The sequence below is a fragment of the Ascaphus truei genome, chromosome 2, assembly GCF_040206685.1.
Source record: "Ascaphus truei isolate aAscTru1 chromosome 2, aAscTru1.hap1, whole genome shotgun sequence".
Taxonomy (NCBI): Eukaryota; Metazoa; Chordata; class Amphibia; order Anura; family Ascaphidae; genus Ascaphus; species Ascaphus truei.
Genome location: NC_134484.1, coordinates 419,065,311 through 419,085,707, shown reverse-complemented (window position 1 = coordinate 419,085,707; position 20,397 = coordinate 419,065,311). Strand labels below are relative to the sequence as shown.

Sequence of the window (20,397 nt, the reverse complement as noted above, 5' to 3'; positions counted from 1 at the left end):
GCGGCCAACATCAAAACGTCAGAAGGTAAATGCGTTTTCCCCCTCCAATTTGGAACATGTAAGTACAACTGCATTTGTAAGGTTGTCGCATATGACTGTATGTGGTAAATAAGCGCAAAATACAAATCACCTAGAGTACATCTCACTGTGAGATAATTTTCTTTAATAAATGTACTATTTGCTGACAAACGAAGACTGTTCTAATCATTCAGAGTAGGAGGTCCAGTTCCCTGTTGATCTCAATCTAATTTATTTTGTTAATTGTTTTTTTCTTAACTGTGCTTTTATTTATTTTTTATAAACTTTAAGTGCATCCCATTTGCTTTAGGGTCTCCTCAGACACTCCCTCTCCCTGCTGAGAACCACTATGAACATGTCAGCCTTTATTCATGCCAATTAGCAGGTATGTTAATGAGACATGCTAGGCTTACACACCGTTCTATTCCAATGATATACAGATATACCACTTCTATCACAAAAAAGTATTCCTACTTCCTGCATCCATACAACCAGCGCCCAAGAAACAAAATCAGTTCCTGTTTAAGTAAACCAACATTTATATTTTAAATATTAAAGCATCAAATGACGTTTTAGTAAGACTATGATTGTTGTAGCACATTTTTGTTAAAGCTTCAGCCTTTAGATTAAAATGTTAACCCCCAGGTCCCAGGAGCTGAACTCAAAAATATCCAAAATAATATACTCCAATCTATCTGGAATGGGAAAAAGCCACGAGTGGAATGATCGGTTATGATGGCACCAAGAGAGAGAGTGGAGGTCTGGGAATACCAGATATTTCCAAATACTACCTTGCAGCCCACCTAAAACAGATGGCCACATAGAATAATGACCCAGCGTCTAGAAGCTGGTTGGAGATTGAAGCCTCCTACATCTCTCCCCTCTCTCTCCCGTCTCTTTTGTGGGCGGGGGTTGGGGGGTGTGAGACAACGCCGGGCAGGATGGGCCTGGGAGCAATGAGATGTACATGGGGGATATGGTCAAAAACAAGAACTAAATTTGGCTTATCATCTTCCCCTTCAATTCTGACCCCCCTGTTTGGCAATCTGGACTTCCCCCCGGGTTGCCATCCTAGTGACTTCAGATTGTTCAAAGCAGCCAATATAACAAAAGCGTCCGATCTGCTAATCAAAGGACGGCCTATGAAATTCTCCGAAGCACAGGAAAAATATGCCCCTGGGGGTCTCCCCCTATTCACTTTCCTCCAGATCAGACACTTCTTAACAACGATCTCCCACAACTCCAAGTTTGAAAGCCCCTCTAACTTTGAAAAGATATGTGCAGTAGGAGCATCGGAAGGGACTGATCTCTGGGATTTATATGGGACTAGCACGTGCCCTGATACCCGTCAACAATAGCTATATGCTTAAGTGGACTGCAGACCTCAATATAGAAATAGATAGAGAAGACTGGGAGGATATCTGGGAGGCCGCAACCAAAACCTCAATTTGTACCACCAACAAGGAAAATATCTATACAATTTTATTCCACTGGTACCTCACCCCGAGTAGGCTGAGCCAAGCCTTCCCTGGCCTGTCAGACCTCTGTTGGGGGAGATGCGGCCAGCAGGGAGACCTGGTACACATACTGTGGACCTGTCCCGTGTTGGGCCCTTTTTGGGATATGATCCGAACCATGGTGGAGGAGATAAGTGAGGTGGAGGTCCCACTGGATCCGGTGTCGTTTCTGTTGGGTAAGCCTATAGAAGGCCTCCCCCCTCAGATCAAAAAATTAACATCCTTTGTACTAACGGCAGCCCGCCGCTCAATAGTGGCAAAATGGAAAAACTAGACCACCCAACAGGGTCCTCACCAGAATCAGGGAAGTCTGTGGAACTCCTATCAGCTCGATTAAAACAACAACTAGACAAATTCAACAAAACCTGGGAAGCTTGGCCATATGATTAAACCCCCATAGAGTTCTCAAACTCTGTTCTAGAGCTCGGTGGATGTCGGGCCCTGGGCAGGCCCTCTCTTATGCCGCTCCATACCCCCCTCCCCCCAAACCTCCCCCCCCTCTCCCGCTCCCCTCTTTCTTCCTTTCTCCCTTTTAACTATCCTTATTCCTCTTGAAAAGGAGAGACGGTGCAGATCCATAGACATCCCCCCTCCAGACAGAGAGGAGGGCTTGATACTCTCGGATCCTAACAGGTTGTGCGGAAGCTCTACTATTGTCAATTTGTTAAAAAAATAACTAATGACTTCTGTACCAGTTTGTTGTGATATGTTATGCTGTACCCTACCCTCTGAAAAACCCAATAAAAAATTTGAAATAAAAAAAAATGTTAACACCACAGCCCGTTTAGCACATAAATACCCCTTTTGCTCCCTTTTCCCCCCAAATCTAATTGACGTGTAAGGCTCCTTGTATGGCAATGTCCTCTCAGAAGTCATAGGGTCAAAGGTCACAATGTGTGCAATCCCAGAATGATGGCTCTGTTTATATTTTAAAAATCCGTCAAGTAAACAATATTCTGTCAAGTTTATTTTCATGGTATTGTTATGAAAATCATTTTCAGTCCCAAATATTAGTCATTATGTAAGGCAGGGGAGCGCAAACTTTTGAAGCTGTGCCCCCGTCTTCCCTTCCCTGGCTCTCGCACCCCCACTCCCCCATCTTGTATCCGCATCAAATGACACTGTGGGGTCATGTGACATCATGTGACCCACGGCATCATTTGCCGCCGCGTTGCCATGGCGATGCGTCACACAGACTGCTGAATCCTGGTAAGTGGAGTGTTGCAGGGGCCTCATGCGATCCCCCGGCATTTAATTAAATGCCTGGGGGAAAAGCGTGGGGCCTCTGCAACCGCCTGCGCCCCCCCCCAGAAAAATCTTGTGCCCACCAGTTTGCGCACCCCTGATGTAAGGAATCCTCAGTGGTAGAAATGACTGACATTGTTACTGAATTTTTGCGGTCCCAACGTAATTTGCTTTTTTTATTTATTTTTTTACAAAACATTTTGCAAAAAATGTAGAATTTTTTTTCCACAATCAATAAAAGTTAATGTGCAGGTCGCACGGCCCTAAATTAAGGCAACATTGGTGACTTTTTGAGACCTGTGACGTTTTTGAGACCTGTGACGTTTAAACCGTGAAAAGTTAAAAAAAAAATGCAAAACATTTTGCAAAGCACATTTGAAGAGATTTCCACTTCCACTGTGAAAGTCATCATTCTTACACCTACCCGATAGACTGTAGACTCAGGTAGGGGTATATGAAACAAGATCCTCTTTATTGCTGATAGCATCCACTGCAGATGGTATTACAGTGAATGCAGTCTATTATAGTACAGGTCTCTGACCTCTGAATGGTGCCTGGCCATCTCTCAGAATTGAGGCCTTGCAATCCTGCTTGTTATTCTCTTCAGCCCCCCAGAGGGGGCTGAGGCACGTCTCACTCCCTTGAGGGAGAGACTTGGACTGACTAATTTGGCATGCCTCCTCCCTAGCACAGAGGGGGAGGGAATAAGGTCTGCACCTGGATTGACTGCACACAAACCAAGTTCCACCTCCAGTGTCTGACATTGGGGACTATTACTAAGCCTGCTGTTTACAAGCACTCCTTAATCCGTCTCCATCAAGGATTGACCTAATTTGGTTCCATTTAATTTGTAAATAGCCTGTTTATTCTTGTTTCCCAAATGCCTAACGTTACATTTATCTGTATTAAACCTCTTCTGTCATTTACCTGCCCAAGTTTCCAGTCTATCCAAGTCATCCTGGAGAGAAATTACATCCTGCTCAGATTTTACTACTTTACATAATTTGGTGTCATAAGCAAAGATGGAGACTTTTCTCCCTATGCCAACCTGAATCTCACTAATACACAAGTTAAAAAGCAGTGGCCCAATACCGATCCCTGAGGTACTCCACTCACAACTTTAGCCTAATCCGAAAAGGTTCCATTTATGACAACTCTCTGTTGTCTATCGTTCTATCAGTTTTTAATCCATGTGCAAATATTTTTACCCAGACCAATTTCCTTTTCTTTTTTTTGTACACGATTTTTTTTGTGTGGTATGGTATTAAGAGCCTTTGCAACATCTAAGTAGACCACAGGTTAGTTTGGGATGACCTATTCTTCATAGATCCATGCTGACTATTACTAATAATGTTGTTATCCACTAGGTATTCTTGAATACTATTCCATGAAAAACCTTCAAGTAGCTTCCCCACTATTGATGTTAGACTTACAGGTCTGTAATTGCTTTGTTGTAATCTAGCTCCCTTTTTAAATATAGGCAGCACATCTGCTTTACGCCAATCTTGTGGAAATAGAGCCTGTAGAAATAGAGTCCTTGAATATATAATGGTTTGGCTATTACTGAACTCAGCTCCTTAAGAACCTTTAGGTGCGTGCCACTGGGACCAGTTGCTTTATTTACCTTCATTTTATCAAGCTGCCTATGCACCTTTTCCTCCATTGACCAATTGTTTGTTAACCTCGAGATTGTGGCTTCCTCCTGTTGCAATATTTTTGCAATTGACTCCTACATGGTAAATACAGAGGGAAAGAATGTATTTAATACTTCCGCCTTCTCTTTATCTCCAATAATTGCCTTCCAATCTCACACTGAGAGGGTCCTATTTCCCAAATGTTTCCCAAATGTTTCCTGGCTTGAATATTTGTTATAACTTCCACATTGTTTGATATTGCCATATCCAGTAATGCCCCTCTCCTGGTTGGTTCCTCAATAATTTGGCTTATTCTGTTAGACTTTCAGCACACTCCAAAACATTTTTACATTAGTTGTACTTCTAATCCCATTGTTCCAGTTTATGTCCAGATAACTAAAATCACCCATTATGAAAACATGACCTAGTTTTGTTGCCTTCTCCATTTGCAAAAGTATTTTGACTTCTTCAATCTCACAGATATTTGGTGGTTTATAGCATACAGTATCTCTATAAACATGTATTTTGTATTTTTACCTCCACTGCTAATTTCGTTCCACAAAGTCTCTACGTTGTCATCAATCCCTTCACACATCTTCCTTTATAATAGGTTTTAAATCTGGCTTAACATATAAACATACCACCTCTTCTATTTGGTCAGTACCTCCTTAAAAGGTAATACCTTCTAAATTAACTGTCCAGTCATGAATTTCATCCCACCATGTTTCAGTAACGCCTATGATATCATCATATTCCTCCCCTCTAGCTATTATTTAAAGCTCCCGCATTTTATCTGGTAGGCATCTTGCATTAGCAAGCATGCACTTATGGTGATTAACAGCCTGTGCTATTGATGGCTGATCCGCTCCTGCCTTTCTCCTCCCATTGATTATAGTCTTCAGAAATGTACTAGTTTGATCTGTATTTAAGATGAGTGACTCCCTGTTTGCTCATCCCCCCCCCTTTTCCCCACTCCACCCAATGACACATAGCTATTTCCCCATTTCTATCTATTCTGTCTATTTCATTACCTCTTGCTTGTCCCTCCCCCCTCCTTCCTAGTTTAAAATCTCCTCTGATCTTTATAACATCCTCTCCCTTAGCATAGACGATCCATCTTCATTGAGGTGTAATCCACCCCTACTATAAAGATAGCACCTCTCAGAAAAGGAATCACAGTACTCTATAATCCCCAAATCCTCCTTCCTACTCCACTTTCTTAGGCCCGTTCTATACTGTGTGCTGCCGTGCGCGCACCCGTGCCTGTGCGAACGCGCATGCACGTGCCGCATGCTTTTTTTGGTATAGAGTCTCAGTGCTGCTGGGAGAGACATGTACTGTGTGTGTGTATGTGTGTGTGTATGTGTGTATGTGTGTGTGTGTGTGTGTGTGTGTGTGTGTGTGTGTATGTGTTATTAAGGGCACATCTCTATCCCTTGATAGAGAGAATAGAACTCACTATAATTTAGGGTGCCTCCTCCTTAGGGCAGAAGGGGAGGGTACCTGGGCTGCAACCGGATTAGGTAACTCACAGACCACGTTCCACCTCCACTCAAGGAGGCTGCATGAGGGGGGAGGGTAAACCTCACAGGATAGCCTGCCTCCGCCTGCAGCTACCAGGACTTACTGTACATGACAGGCGGCAGAAAGATAGCCAGGACCAGCCATGGATAGAGATATCTCTATCTCGATAGATAGATAGATCAAAATCAGAACCCAGAAATGAATGATTGGGGAGATGCTAAAGACCAGAGAAGATCACAAGGTGATAACTTAATTGTCAAGAAGCTTTGTTTTTCTATTTTAAATCTTTAGAAGTGACCTGGCAAACAAGCAAATAAATGAGAGGACCAGACTTTCCTATATATCATTTAGATATGCAGGCGTAAAACCGATGATTGCATTTGGGGGGGGGGGGGGGGTCAAAAAGAGTGCTACATTTTATTTCAGATGAGGTAATACAGGTGATCAATTAAATATTACTGTGAAGGTGTATCACTGAGCAGATTTGAGCGGCTAATCATGTTATTTGTCTCATAGAACAGCCTGTTCAGTGCAGAGTGATCCTACATTAAACCTACTTGTATTCACTTACGGGAGAAAAATAACAGGTTTCAAAACCCAGTGGAATTCCCTTTCTTGCTGCTCTTGGCATCAGGTCATTATTATTGTCTTCAGAGATCAAGCAGGGCCAATGTATTACAAGATGTAGGGAGAAGTGGGAAATTAGGTGTGCTGAGTGGTTTTGACATATCATTAGCATCTCTATTGATATGTACTGCAAGTGTTGAGAAATACGTGCTCTTGCTAGATAAGTTCTTTGCTCATGTACTATACCTGTAGGGAACAGGCAAACATACCATCATTCTAGATGGAAATATCGGCTAACCGTGTAACAAGCTTTTGCTTAGATAATAGATATGTTTAATCCTCTATTGGTTTGCAAAATTTTAGCAAAGATATCATAATTGTCATGAAAATAAATGACTAATGATTTTTCGCCATTTATTTTTACAAAATCTTTATTGTTTCTGCAGATTTGTATTTACAGAATAAAGTTAAGGGACCAAAGATTTTCCCTTAATCAAGTATGGTCGCCAGGTGTTTTCTCCACAATTACTGGACACAATGGTGAAAGGCGCAACGCATACGAAAAATATTTTACATTATGTTCAAAAACTAAGTTGTAATCCTTTCAATGTAGGTCATTTCCAGCTAATGTTTAGCAAGTTAACATTGCTTTCCCTACATCAAATGTAACAATTCTCCCGATTTCTGTCCCTAGCAAATCATTTGCATATTCCTGAAACCAGATTACAGCAGCTGATAGCACTGTGACCATGTGGCATCAAGTTAAAAGGAAGCCCATCATTGTGACAACAAGATTGGTCTAATAAACCTGGTTTATTGAAACCGGAATGCAGCTTGCTCTGTTACATTACTTCCTGTACCTGTCCCAGCCCGTACTTCCATGCAAAATTTCTCCTATTCCTCTTTTTTTTTTCAGATTGTGTTTTTTTCATTTTGAATGTGCCCCAGTTGGCTTTTGTTTAATTGTCTAATTAGGGGAAAAGGTTTATTTTACTTTGTTCAGAGATTTCCATCCCTGTTTTTCTCATGAGAAATAAGTATTACAAATAGTCTGTTTCCTTCACTCAAACAAACCACGTGGCCACACTATCTGTAAATAACGCACTGCACCTTCATTACATTGTCAGCCTGCATTGCATTCCAGTCTGCAGAGTGTGTACTGAAATAACCAGATAGGCAGGCCTGAATAAACTCAACTCATTAACTTTTAAAACCAAATCAAAAGTAGAAGTAATCCAACTAACTCCATTACCATCTGTAATAACATCATGACAGAGTCATTTTAATGATGCATAATTTATTTGACAAGGGCAAGGCCCAGTTACCCTCCTCCCCGCACCCAAATAAACACACAACAATAGGTTTGGGGGAATAACGTGGCCAGAGCTATTTTTTAAAATCCATACAAAATCCACTACAAATAAACCAGTCTAAGACGGACTGGCCAATCAGGTCAAGAGCCCACAACATTTCTGCTGCATCTGATCCCTGCTGCTGGAAGACAGTAGACCCAGCAGCTAACAATTAGTACACCACCTGGGAGAATCCTCTGGACACCAGCAGCCCATACAGGGCCCAACATCATTTGAAATAAAGGTATCTTCCATCCACCATGGGCTCAGTCTGTTATTTACTGGCTTCTGCACAGCTGTGACATTACATATTCATTGTATTTAAAGCAGGAAATTTACAAATTCCGCCTCCATAGCTCTTCTTTTTTACTTATTGACTTAATTTATATATATATATTTTTTCATGTAGAGGTATCAGTACCGTGTTAGCCGAGCTTCAATAATCAAAAAATAAATAGATTTATTTCGTTAGCCACAGAACGGTATCATCTATTTATTTTTTGATTATATATATATATATATATATATATATATATATATATATATTACATATAATGCTTTTGATATATATACCCTTATAATATAACTTTGCAGCGAATCAGTGGATAATACCAACATCATAGTATGCACAATGTGTCACAGATGCATTCTAAGGCCGCGGGTATAGAAGTCGCGCGCGCTCCGGAGCGCATAGCGTTCCGCGCGCCTGTCAGCCAAGCAATCTGTGGCCTGTGATCCACAGCAACGGGAAGGCGTGGCCGTGTTGTCACGTGAGTGGTTCGCCCTCATTGGCTGAAACGCGCACGTGACCCAGCCTTCGCGCGACCAAAACAAAATTGTCTGCCCGAGAATCGCGTTTGCGCTTCGTCGCATGCTCCATAGCCTGCCTCATAGAGGTACGGCCTTTTGTTTGCGCCGCGCGCGTTGCGGGGAGTATGTATGCGGCCTCAGGTGCAATTGGTTTACTAACCAGTATTCCTTTCTTGTGGCCACTTTAGTTCGCCAAGGCATCTAACAAGAAAATGATCTTTAGAAACATCTCTTTGGCCCATTAAATAAATACATGAGCAGAAATGATTTTAGCTTTGAATTTTAGCAGGTTAGGAGACTTAAAGGTGTGAAACGAGTGAAGCATCCCGTTTAACCCTGGCCTACTACAAGGGCAAAATGAAAAATGGCTTAAAAGACAGCTTGAAAACAGTGGTAAATCACACATAACAATGCAATCACTGGGAAATATGCACACAAAGCTATCATTAGAGAAAATATTCCCTTGACATGGCTTGATCAAAGAGTTATATTCACATCATAATTCCAAACAGCTCATTACTCCTACCAGAGAAAAATAATGTAACTAAATTGGTAGTATGAAATAGCATATTGTTTGGGATGCTTTTCAGATGTATCCGGTACTATATTTGATTGCAGGTTCTTTACGCACAATGTTTGTACTGTTGTTGCCTGCGCTGTGGTTAGTCAACAAAGAAGAATTTTGACTCGGGGAGAGGTAGATATGAGAGCACACCAACAGAGTGTTTTTCAGGACAGTTTCAAAAGAATAAATATTTACTGTATTACACACACTCTCTTAACCCCTTCATGGCTAGATCTGCTCTGTAATACATTGCAAGAGCCTCTCACAATGAGTAGTGAGGGTGGGTGAGGGGGGTGGTGGTGGGTAAGGGGGGTGGTGGTGGGAGGGTATGTACATTACAACAATGATCTCCCTGTGGTAATTGTAAACTAAGCTTGATTGCACATTTAATATGCAGTGTTCCTGAAGAAAACATTGTGAATGAAGTCTTCTTCCTGGCTTGTTTTCTACGGGAAGTGTAATTTCCTGCTAGCAAATCACAAGAACAATAAAGGTCAGGCATAATTCAGATCCAGTCATGGCCAGCTGAAGTTTAAACAGATATGGTTATTACTAATAAGATGAAAAGCTTCAATTGTTTCAGTGGAGCTTTACAGAGCATCGCATGCCACATCATTGTAAAAGCTCAAAAACACTCCCAAGGTCAAAAACAAGCCATGGGAGTGTTCCTTCCCCCCACAGCTATCACCCAAAACATTCTCACATGCTGCTCTGTGTTTTCCGAATCATGACATGCCCTGTTGTTTACAATCGAATAAGGATGCCTTTGGCAGCAGTTCATTAACCCTGCTCACTCTTGGAGGAACCTGAACAGCACTATAAAGAAAAGAAGACACTGCAGACTCCTTCAGAACAGATTTGGGGAAAAGGTACAATCCCATTTGCAACATGTGGTAGGGATGCACTAAAGCCAAGACACACTCAGCCATTTAGCACACTATCTACAATTTTTACATTTTGTTCAATAATCAGCATAACTCAAAACAGCACAACGACGCGTAGCACGGAATCTTATACTATATTAGTGAAAGCACTGTATGTTTGTTTGCCTGCCTGCCTGCCTGCATGCATGCCTGCCTGCTGGATGTCCGGTGTCCCTAGCGGCAATCTCATTGGTCCCTTGGCCCGCCCGCCCCCGCACACCTCTCATTGGCCTCACACACTCACACCACCCCCTTGGCCCGCCCCCCACACCTCTCATTGGCCTGAGGCGGAGTGACGGGCCAAAGGTCCAAAAAAATAAAACACACACACACACACACACACACACACACACACACACACACACACACACACACACACACACACACACACACACACACACCTCTCTCCCCTCTCCAAATCACCTTTTCCCCCTCCCCAGCGGCATCACCTCTTCCCCCTCCCCAGCGGCATCACCTCTTCCCCCTCCCCAGCGGCATCACCTCTTCCCCCTCCCCAGCGGCATCACCTCTTCCCCCTCCCCAGCGGCATCACCTCTTCCCCCTCCCCAGCGGCATCACCTCTTCCCCCTCCCCAGCGGCATCACCTCTTCCCCCTCCCCAGCGGCATCACCTCTTCCCCCTCCCCAGCGGCATCACCTCTCCCCGCTCCAAATCACCTCTCCCCGCTCCAAATCACCTCTCCCCGCTCCAAATCACCTCTCCCCGCTCCAAATCACCCCTCCCCGCTCCAAATCACCTCGCTTCCCGCCTCCCCGCTCCAAATCACCTCGCTTCCCGCAGCTGCCACGCGGCGCGTAAGATGGCGGACCCCCTTCCTCCCTCGCGGCGCCGAGTCAGACGGTGGCGGCGCCCGGAAGTACAGGTAGGTGTCGCTCCCCACCTCCGGCGCCAAACGGAACTGAGAAAGGGCGCATCAACTGAGGTGTGTGTGTGTGTGTGTGTGTGTGTGTGTGTGTCACTGTCCACTGCCCCCCCCCTCCTATCCACTGCCCCCCCCTCCTGTCCACTGCCCCCCCCCTCCTATCCACTGCCCCCCCTCCTGTCCACTGCCCCCCCCTCCTGTCCACTGCCCCCCCCTCCTGTCCACTGCCCCCCCTCCTGTCCACTGCCCCCCCCTCCTGTCCACTGCCCCCCCCTCCTGTCCACTGCCCCCCCCTCCTGTCCACTGCCCCCTCCCTCCTGTCCACTGCCCCCCCCCTCCTGTCCACTGCCCCCCCCCTCCTGTCCACTGCCCCCCCCCTCCTGTCCACTGCCCCCCCCTCCTGTCCACTGCCCCCCCCTCCTGTCCACTGCCCCCCCCCCCTCCTGTCCACTGCCCCCCCCCTCCTGTCCACTGCCCCCCCCCTCCTGTCCACTGCCCCCCCCCTCCTGTCCACTGCCCCCCCCCCTCCTGTCCACTGCCCCCCCCTCCTGTCCACTGCCCCCCCCCTCCTGTCCACTGCCCCCCCCCTCCTGTCCACTGCCCCCCCCTCCTGTCCACTGCCCCCTCCCTCCTGTCCACTGCCCCCTCCCTCCTGTCCACTGCCCCCCCCTCCTGTCCACTGCCCCTCCCTCCTGTCCACTGCCCCCCCCCTCCTGTCCACTGCAGGAAATGCAGGGGGAGGAATCCATGCCTTTGAGGCGCCCCCCCCCTCCCTTTGACGCCCCCCCCCTCCCTTTGACGCCCCCCCCTCCCTTTGACGCACGCACGCACACACTGACTGACGCGCACACAAAGCCTGACTGACGCACGCACACACTGACTGAGGCACACACTGACTGTGTGTGCGTCAGTCAGTCTGTGTGTGTTTGTGTTTCTGCCTCAGACTCACTGACGCGCGAGCAAACACACAGTGACTGACGCACACACGCTACATGAAGCTGTAAAGGAGGGAGGGAGGGGGGGGACTGGATTGATGTGAATGGGGGACAAATAGAGAGAGGGGGGAGGAGAGAGAGGAACGGGAACATTACATCCCGGGCAACGCCGGGTCTCTCAGCTAGTATCTAATATATACGGATTTCTTATACTGCTCATTCCTAGCAAAGGAATAATTGTGCAGTTTTTCCAAAGCTAAAGAACAGCCATGATTTAAATCTCGTTTTTTTAAATATATAAATATATATATGTCACTTTCGGCACAACTGTGAGCACATGACCTGCATACGGGACAAGGGTTAATCACAGCTCTTTAGCTGGCCCACTTTTCACCTTCACAAAAGGTCCCTCAAATGAACAAGATCTCCCCTCAATCCGTCCCCATATACCACCTGTCACGAAGAGCACACAAGTGAGCCCATGACTTAGATATGCAACCAAAGTTAATACACACGGCTACTCTAGCCAACTCACCTTTCCACCCTGAATGGTACGTTCAGTGAGTTAATATTAACCCCTTAATTGCAATCATATCTATCCACTTCCACCACCCGAGAAATTATGCAAATAAAAGATGTAAAATTAATATACCTGCCAGGGTCTCAGGTCCCTGTTTACAATGGAAAAACTATGCACTTAACCCACAAAAAGCTCTTGTCGCAAAATGTGTCCGTAAATGTAAATACTCTCTCCAGAGCGTGCAAAACTTAATTCAGAGCCCAAAGCATCACTTATTAAATGTTTTAATATATATAAAAAAATACAGTGCTTAGATTACAGAAAATGGATTACAGGAACATACAATTACAGTAAATGCAGGAGAGTTTCTTAAAATAACAGGATAAATCCTAAAATAGAAATCCCTACACAGTACATTATCATATGCCATACAGTAGGTTTTCTCCCAGAGAGGTCACTGGCGCAGAGATGAGATCAAGTGTTTTGTCCAAAACACACCTCCGTTGCAATCTGAATTTCATAAATCTTGCAACGGCTTATATATTCTTTTTTTATTCCCATTGAAACAACATAAGCCCACTGCTGTCGTAAATCAACTGTGAGATTGACAGTTTTATGACTAAAAAGTTTTATGAGTAAAAAAACTTCTTCCAACCACGTTTGAATTGTGCCTCAGTATATAACCGCACTCGGTTCCCGTCTCTAATATTTAGACATACGTGAGTCACATTAACAAATTGTGGCACTCATGATGGACGAACGATACTTATCACGACCGTCTTAATTTTATATTTGAGTGACAAATAGATATCTGTCTCTTATTACCTGCTAGACCTTCCATCTCTGGCTTCAGTACATGTGACTCTGACACAATTACAGATCTGTAACTCCTAGTACGTATAGTAGATGACGACATATGATTCTCATTTTTAATGAAGTCCTTCAATGAAAGCATAACCTGTGTGTCACCTCCCTCTGGAATGTACCAGTAATTATTCACGAATGGTGAGGCTTCTTTGAGGCTGACATAATAGTATTTGGTTAGCGTTTACGACCTTACAAACAATACATATGTAATTTTAGTGAGCCATTCTTGATAGCCCTCCCCCCACAATTAAGTTCTCTTTGAAGCCTGCACAGACCCAGAAAATGTCTTGACCTGTCATAAACCCAATATATCGTATTTTTTAAACCTAAATTGTTGCACGATTAGCCCCTGAGGCACCAGATGGATTAAATACATAATATCTCATCATATTATTATGACCAGTGCTCGACAAATACACTCTCCCGCGGCGAGTGGATTTTGTGATCTGGCGTTGGCGGCGGCAGGACTGACTCAAGACTGGAGCAGAAGAAGAGGCTGGCGGCGGGAAAAGACGATCACCATGTCAGCAGGGCAGCAGAGGTGTTAGATGACGAAAGGCGGGTGGCGGCGGAAGCAGCAGCAGGAAAGCATTCACATCCATGTGAGCAGCAGGAGAAAAGCCGGGTAGGAGCGTGTCCCTGCGTGGTCTAACCCGTAAGTCTTCAGTCAAGTCTTTACTGAATACTTCCAGGTCAGAACGCAGGGGCGTATTCCTGCCTGATATCGCCCGCTGCTCACATGGATGTGAATGCTCTCCTGCTGTCACCGCCGCCTGCCTTTCACCATCTAACACCTCTGCCCAAAAAAAGTGTGTGCCAAGCATGCGCATTTTAGGTGAAACTTCGTCTTTTGTCACTATTTTGTCACAGAAACTGTATTTGTGATGGTGATGTTTTTAATTAAAAATCAAAACACAATTTCAGTGCCAAAACGCAAAGAAGTTTGAGTTAGAACGCGTTTTAGCTATTTGCACTTCTATATTTATAGTAACTGTGAATTCCTTGTGTGTGTGTATATGTGTCAGTCAGTGTGTGTGTGTGTGTGTGTGTGTCAGTCAGTGTGCATGTGTGTGTCAGTGTCTTTCCTCTTCCTCCCCCGATGTCACTGATGGCCTGTTCTGCCAGCAGTGACGTCACTTCTGTCAAAACTCTGTAGGTGCCAGCAAAGACGTTTCACTTAAAAAAAAAAAACTTTTGCGATGATTAAACAAACTAATTGGCTTCCTGGAACAAATAAAATCATGCTAAATATAAAAACATAACCCAGACTATTGCTAACAAAACTGTTTGACAAATGACTGCAGTGTCCTGAGCTCATAGGAGGAGCACACACTTAACGCCCCAATCTGTACATCAGTGTGTGCAAACAGCATATGTGGTAAAGCTGGCAATCACTGCGGGAGCTTCCAAAGTCACGCCCCACAATGCCTTGCCACTATGGATGTAAACCATTGTGCGGCGTAACTTTAGAAGCTGCTGCAATAATTGCCAGCTATACCATGCACACTAAGGCTTTGGTCCTGCTGCGTCCGGCGGCGCGCGCACGTTAGGCTAAGGCCCCGCTCCCTCCGTCAGCGCTCCCGCACTGCAGACAGGCGGGGCGCTGACAGACACAGACCGCGATATGTAGTCTGTAGGGAACCAGAGCGGGAGGGGGCGGGAGTGAGAGGGAGTGGGAGGCAGGGGTGCGGGATCTGATCGTGGTGCCGTCCACCCCCCCACACACATACACACACACACATACATACACACACACACATATACATACATACACACACACACTTTAACCTGCAGCTCCTTCCCTGCTCCCCGCCCAAGGCGCCTCCCATCTAGCTCCTTCCCTCCCCTCCTCCCCATTGGCTGACTCGCGTACCATGTGACGCGTCGCCGCACAGGAACACAATTCTCTGGTATCCCCTGCTGGCTGACGCGTCACAGTACGTAGTCAGTTGGCAGTGAGGAGGGACTGGGACCGGATCGTGAGGCTACAAGGCAATGGCAAGTAGCGCTCACGCAGCCGCCCTTACTCACCATCATTTGGTATCCTCCCGAGCAGGTCCCAGTCCCTCCTCCCTGCATGACTCACTACACGCTGTGACGCGTCAGCCGCCAGGGGATGCAAGAGAATCGAGATCCCGAGCGGTGAAGCGTCACGTGGTGTGGCTGTGAGCCAATCAGTGCCGGGTCTGGAGCTGTCAGAGCTTCGTGGGGGGCGGGGAAGTGTGTGTGTATGGATGTGTGTGTATGGATGTGTATATATATACAGGCATACCCCGCATTAACATACGCAATGGGACCGGAGCATGTATGTAAAGCGAAAATGTACTTAAAGTGAAGCACTACCTTTTCCCCACTTATTGATGCACGTACTGTACTGCAATCATCATATACGTGCATAACTGATGTAAATAACGCATTTGTAACAGGCTCTATAGTCTCCCCGCTTGCGCACAGCTTCGGTACAGGTAGGGAGCCGGTATTGCTGTTCAGGACGTGCTGACAGGCGCATGCACGAGCTGCCGTTTGCCTATTGGGCGATATGTACTTACTCGCGAGTGTACTTAAAGTGAGAGTACTTAAAGCGGGGTATGCCTGTATATATATATTGTGTGTTGTGTGTGTTTCTTACAGCCCCTCTCCACCTCCCTCATTTATTTTCACTTTTTGCTGCTTGGGTCCCCCCCTTCCCCCGATCCCCGCGGCTGCTGCCCGCTCGGGCAGGGAAGTGGGAGCGGGGTCAGTCGGTTGTTTGGGCTCCCCCCCCTCTGCCTCTGATCCTTGTGGTTGCTGCCCAGGCGGGAGTTAAGCGGGGGGGGGGGGGTGGGATCGGGAGCGTGGCTGGCACAATACTTGCCAGCTCTGGGCGGATTGAGCGTGCGGGGGGAGAGGAAAAGCTGGGGAGAGACTGCGCGCAAGGAGAGAGACTGGCACTGCATTGGTGGTTCAGTGGGTAGCGCATGGAGGTGTCCCCCAGCACCCGATCCCCCCGGGGGAGCTGTGAAGGGGCCAGCTTGTTGGCGTGCGCCTCCCCCTCCTGTCCTCGGTTGAAGGAGAGGGGTGCGAGGGTTTGCGAACAGTGTTTCCTCCCCCAACCCCACGTCCCGTTTTGGCCACGCCCCCCGTGCCAAAAAAAGGTCAGCTGCAGACCGCAGATCACGGTGCAGTGACTTTCACGCGCCGCCTGTTTGCAGTGCGGGCGCGCTGTCTTTGGCAGCAGGGCCGTAGCCTAAGGTGCAGTTTGGGGCTTTACCAAGTGTACAATCCCCAGACGGGCTCAGGCACCCATTATACTGCCTGGGATCTGCCATTACAGATTTATTTTGGCAAACCCCTTGGAGACATGTCACAAACACCTAGGGGTTCCTGGACTCCCTGTTGGGAATCACTATTGCTTTAGGGCAAGCATGTCAAACTCGCGGCCCGCGGGCCGCATGCGGCCCACAACGAGCATATTTGCGGCCCAGCCCAGTGGTTCCCAATCTGTGCGCCGTGGCTTGCCTAGAGGGGCGCCGCGATTATCCCTCCCATTATCCCTCCCCACCATCCCTCCTTAATGCTGACCGGGCCGCATGGGATTGGATGAATGATGATGCCGGGAGGCGGGGCTTAGCATGCCGGCCGGGCCGCAGGGGATTGGCTGTCGGTAGAGAGGAAGCCGGGGGCGGGGCATCTGCTTTGTGCAGAGCACATGGGGAGTGTGTGTCTGCCTTCCCCCTCCTGGCTCCTCTGCCTGCTGGTGGCTGCACGGTGTCCCATCCCCTTCTGCCCCGGGTGATAGGAGAAGGTAAGGGGGGTGCTGGGGAAGGGGTGAGGGGGGGAGTTAGTTGTACATTTGCCTGTCCTGCACGGATCGCATGCCTTTCCTCTCCCCCCTCCCCCCAGTGACTCACATCCATCGCTGCCTCTGCTCTCCACTGCTCTCCTGTGTGTGTGTGTGTGTGTATATCTGTGTGTGTGTGTATCTGTGTATGTATGTGTTTGTGTGTGTATACCTGTGTGTGTGTGTATCTGTGCGTGTGTGTATCTGTGTGTGTGTGTGTGTGTGTGTATGTGTGTATCTGTGTGTATCTGTGTGTGTGTGTGTGTGTGTGTGTGTGTATCTGTGTCTGTGTGTGTGTGTATCTGTGTGTGTGTGTATCTGTGTGTGTGTGTGTATCAGTGTGTGTGTGTGTGTGTGTGTGTGTGTGTGTGTGTGTGTGTGTGTGTCTGTGTGTGTGTGTGTATCTGTGTGTGTGTGTGTGTGTGTGTGTATATCTGTGTGTGTGTGTATCTGTGTGTGTGTGTGTGTATCTGTGTGTATCTGTGTGTGTGTGTGTGTGTGTGTATCTGTGTGTGTTTGTATCTGTGTGTGTGTATCTGTGTGTGTGTTTGTGTGTGTGTGTGTGTGTATATCTGTGTGTGTGTGTGTGTGTGTATCTGTGTGTGTGTGTGTGTGTGTGTGTGTGTGTGTGTGTGTATCAGTGTGTGTGTGTGTGTATCTGTGTGTGTGTGTCAGTGTGTGTATCTGTGTGTGTGTGTGTGTGTCAGTGTGTGTGTATTAGTGTGTGTGTATGTGTGTGTATCAGTGTGTGTGTATGTGTGTGTATCAGTGTGTGTGTGTGTCTGTGTGTGTCTGAGAGAGAAAGAGAGTGTCTGAGAGAGAGTGTCTGAGAGAGAGTGTCTGAGAGAGAGAGTGTCTGAGAGAGAGTGTCTGAGAGAGAGATAGTGTCTGAGAGAGAGAGAGTGTCTGAGAGAGAGAGTCTGAGAGAGAGAGTGTCTGAGAGAGAGAGAGAGTCTGAGAGAGTGTCTGAGAGAGAGAGAGAGTGTCTGAGAGAGAGAGAGTGTCTGAGAGAGAGAGTGTCTGAGAGAGAGAGTGTCTGAGAGAGAGAGAGTCTGAGAAAGAGAGAGAGAGAGAGTGTCTGAGAGAGAGAGTGTCTGAGAGAGAGATTCAGTCAGAGAGAGATTCAGTCAGAGAGAGAGTCAGTCAGTCAGAGAGAGACAGTCAGTCAGTCAGAGAGAGAGAGAGAGTCAGAGATGTCAAGTGTCAGGAAGAAAACATTAATTTTATCGTTGTTCTTGTTCTTTTTTTTTTATACTGCACTTTTCGAAATAAACCTACGTTTCTATGAAAATTTAAGTTTTTGTTTTTTTGCGGCCCACCTAAACTTAAACCTTGTTTATTTGGCCCGTGATAGCCTTTGAGTTTGACATGCTTGCTTTAGGGAATAATGACAAATTGCATTTGGGACCTTTGAATGCGGGAGTATTCGTGCATCAAGTGTTATTTTTCTCTACCCTTCAGAGAGCCAATAAAGATAAGGGAGTATAAAGTCTTGACTTCCCAGTGACACATCAGACAAAAGGGAGAAGCCAGAGGAAATCACAGTCCTTCCAAGTCTTCGCTCACTATGTTTGATGATTTCAAAATACTACCATTAGTACACTTTGGTCTTAGGGCGGGTTACCCCTTTAAATGGTTTGGTGTGGATGCTGGTAAAAGGTTGACAGACTACCAGTTAGAGATGTTCTGTTCTTCTCTTACAGGCCAAACCAATCCAAGTCATAATTCCTGCTTCAATGTTATGGCCAGTTTAAGTTCAGGAGTTGCAGTGGTTCAGATGCATTGAAATCATTGCTACTCGGATAACTCAACATTTATTAAAAACCTCAGCACATCAATAAATAAAGTGGTTGCAGTGTGATGTTACTAAGAGATTGGAGAAGCTGCACTGATTCTTCTTTCATGTAAAAAACAAAACAAAAAGATCATTCCACTTTATTTTTAATAAAAAAGAGGATTTGTTTTAGAAATCGACTCTCATTCTATTTTAACAACATAAATATTTCTTAAATCTTTCCTAAAATATAGTTGAAAGAGCATCCTCCCAATGTCTAGTAGATGCAAATCTTTTTTTTAAACCAGGACAGAACTACTGCTTTTAAGTCGCTTTGCCCACTGGGGAAATAGTAATAAAGAATACAGTGAATAAAAATACCACTTGTGGTGCATTTGCGTGTCTCAGACAGGTCGGGCACCCTGTCTTTCCCCATTATCACTTGTAACATGGTCTGTATTTTCGGGTCTATCTCTCCTCCCTGTCATGTAACTCCTAGCAGTCTAGGCTATGACAGGTTAATCTATAGGCTTTTTGACCCCCCTCGTGCCCCTCTTAGGCTGAGTCCAGGGGCTCAGATCAGGGGCAATCACCATCTAGAGGCCTGGGACCTCTGAGACTCTGCACCGCTGTGAGGAAGAACTGCAATGACTGCCATGCCAATAAAGACCCTTGTTCATTACACTCCTGTCTAAGTATCAGTCCCTTGGGCAGGAGGGAGATGTATGCAATAGTGGGGGCTGCTCTCTGGACACCCTGGAGCCCACTACGGCTGAAGGTGCTAACACCAGAGAAAGAACTACAGAGAAAGAACCTAAGCATGTCCTGATCCATACCATCGCAGATCCAACTCAGCTCTCCTGATCCTAACAGGTATTCGCACCACACACACAGGGGCAGTGCTACAATTGGAGGTGCTGCTGAGATCAGGGCAGGCTTTTACAGAGAGAGCAAAGCAGCAAGAAAAGGTACAGACGAAAGTATGCTTCAGTCAGAATGCAAAAAGGGAGAGGGGGATTAGATATAGTGTCCAGGTGACCCCGGCGTACCATAACCAGGGACCACTTTCCCGGTCCAAGGAACTATAGTCTGGTCTGCCTAGGGAAGCAAACTGTGCTGACATAGAAGAACCCCCAACCCTCTCTAATAGTGAGTCTGAGATCAGATACATGATAAGGAACCCCAACCATCTCTAATAGTGCGTCTGAGATCAGGGAACCGTTTATGGATGCCCAAGGCTTCCTAGGGACTCCTGTTGAAAAACACTGGTCTAAAGGATTGAAACCACACAGGCACCGTAAAAAGGGGTTATCTTCCCGGGGTTCACATGGTGTCCTTCCGCATTTTAGTGTTGGGGTGTAGGGCATGATTGGGCAAATTGCGTTATCGTGCTGGGGTGCATTTGAAGTTGTCAAGCCTGATGATAGTGCATGGGAACAAAAC

General features: G+C 46.3%; 1 protein-coding gene and 1 long non-coding RNA gene across 19 annotated transcripts in view; one reads left to right on the top strand and one right to left on the bottom strand.

The window, feature by feature from the left end:
• LOC142487754 (uncharacterized) overlaps positions 1–564 on the top strand; it is a 40,948-nt gene extending 40,384 nt beyond the window's left edge. The window contains exon 4 of the long non-coding RNA XR_012799303.1: positions 329–564. This is a non-coding gene — a long non-coding RNA (uncharacterized LOC142487754). The remainder of the gene's footprint in view (positions 1–328) is intronic.
• Positions 1–20,397, bottom strand: part of KIAA1217 (KIAA1217 ortholog) — a 493,175-nt gene that overhangs the window by 250,021 nt on the left and 222,757 nt on the right. The window lies entirely within an intron of this gene.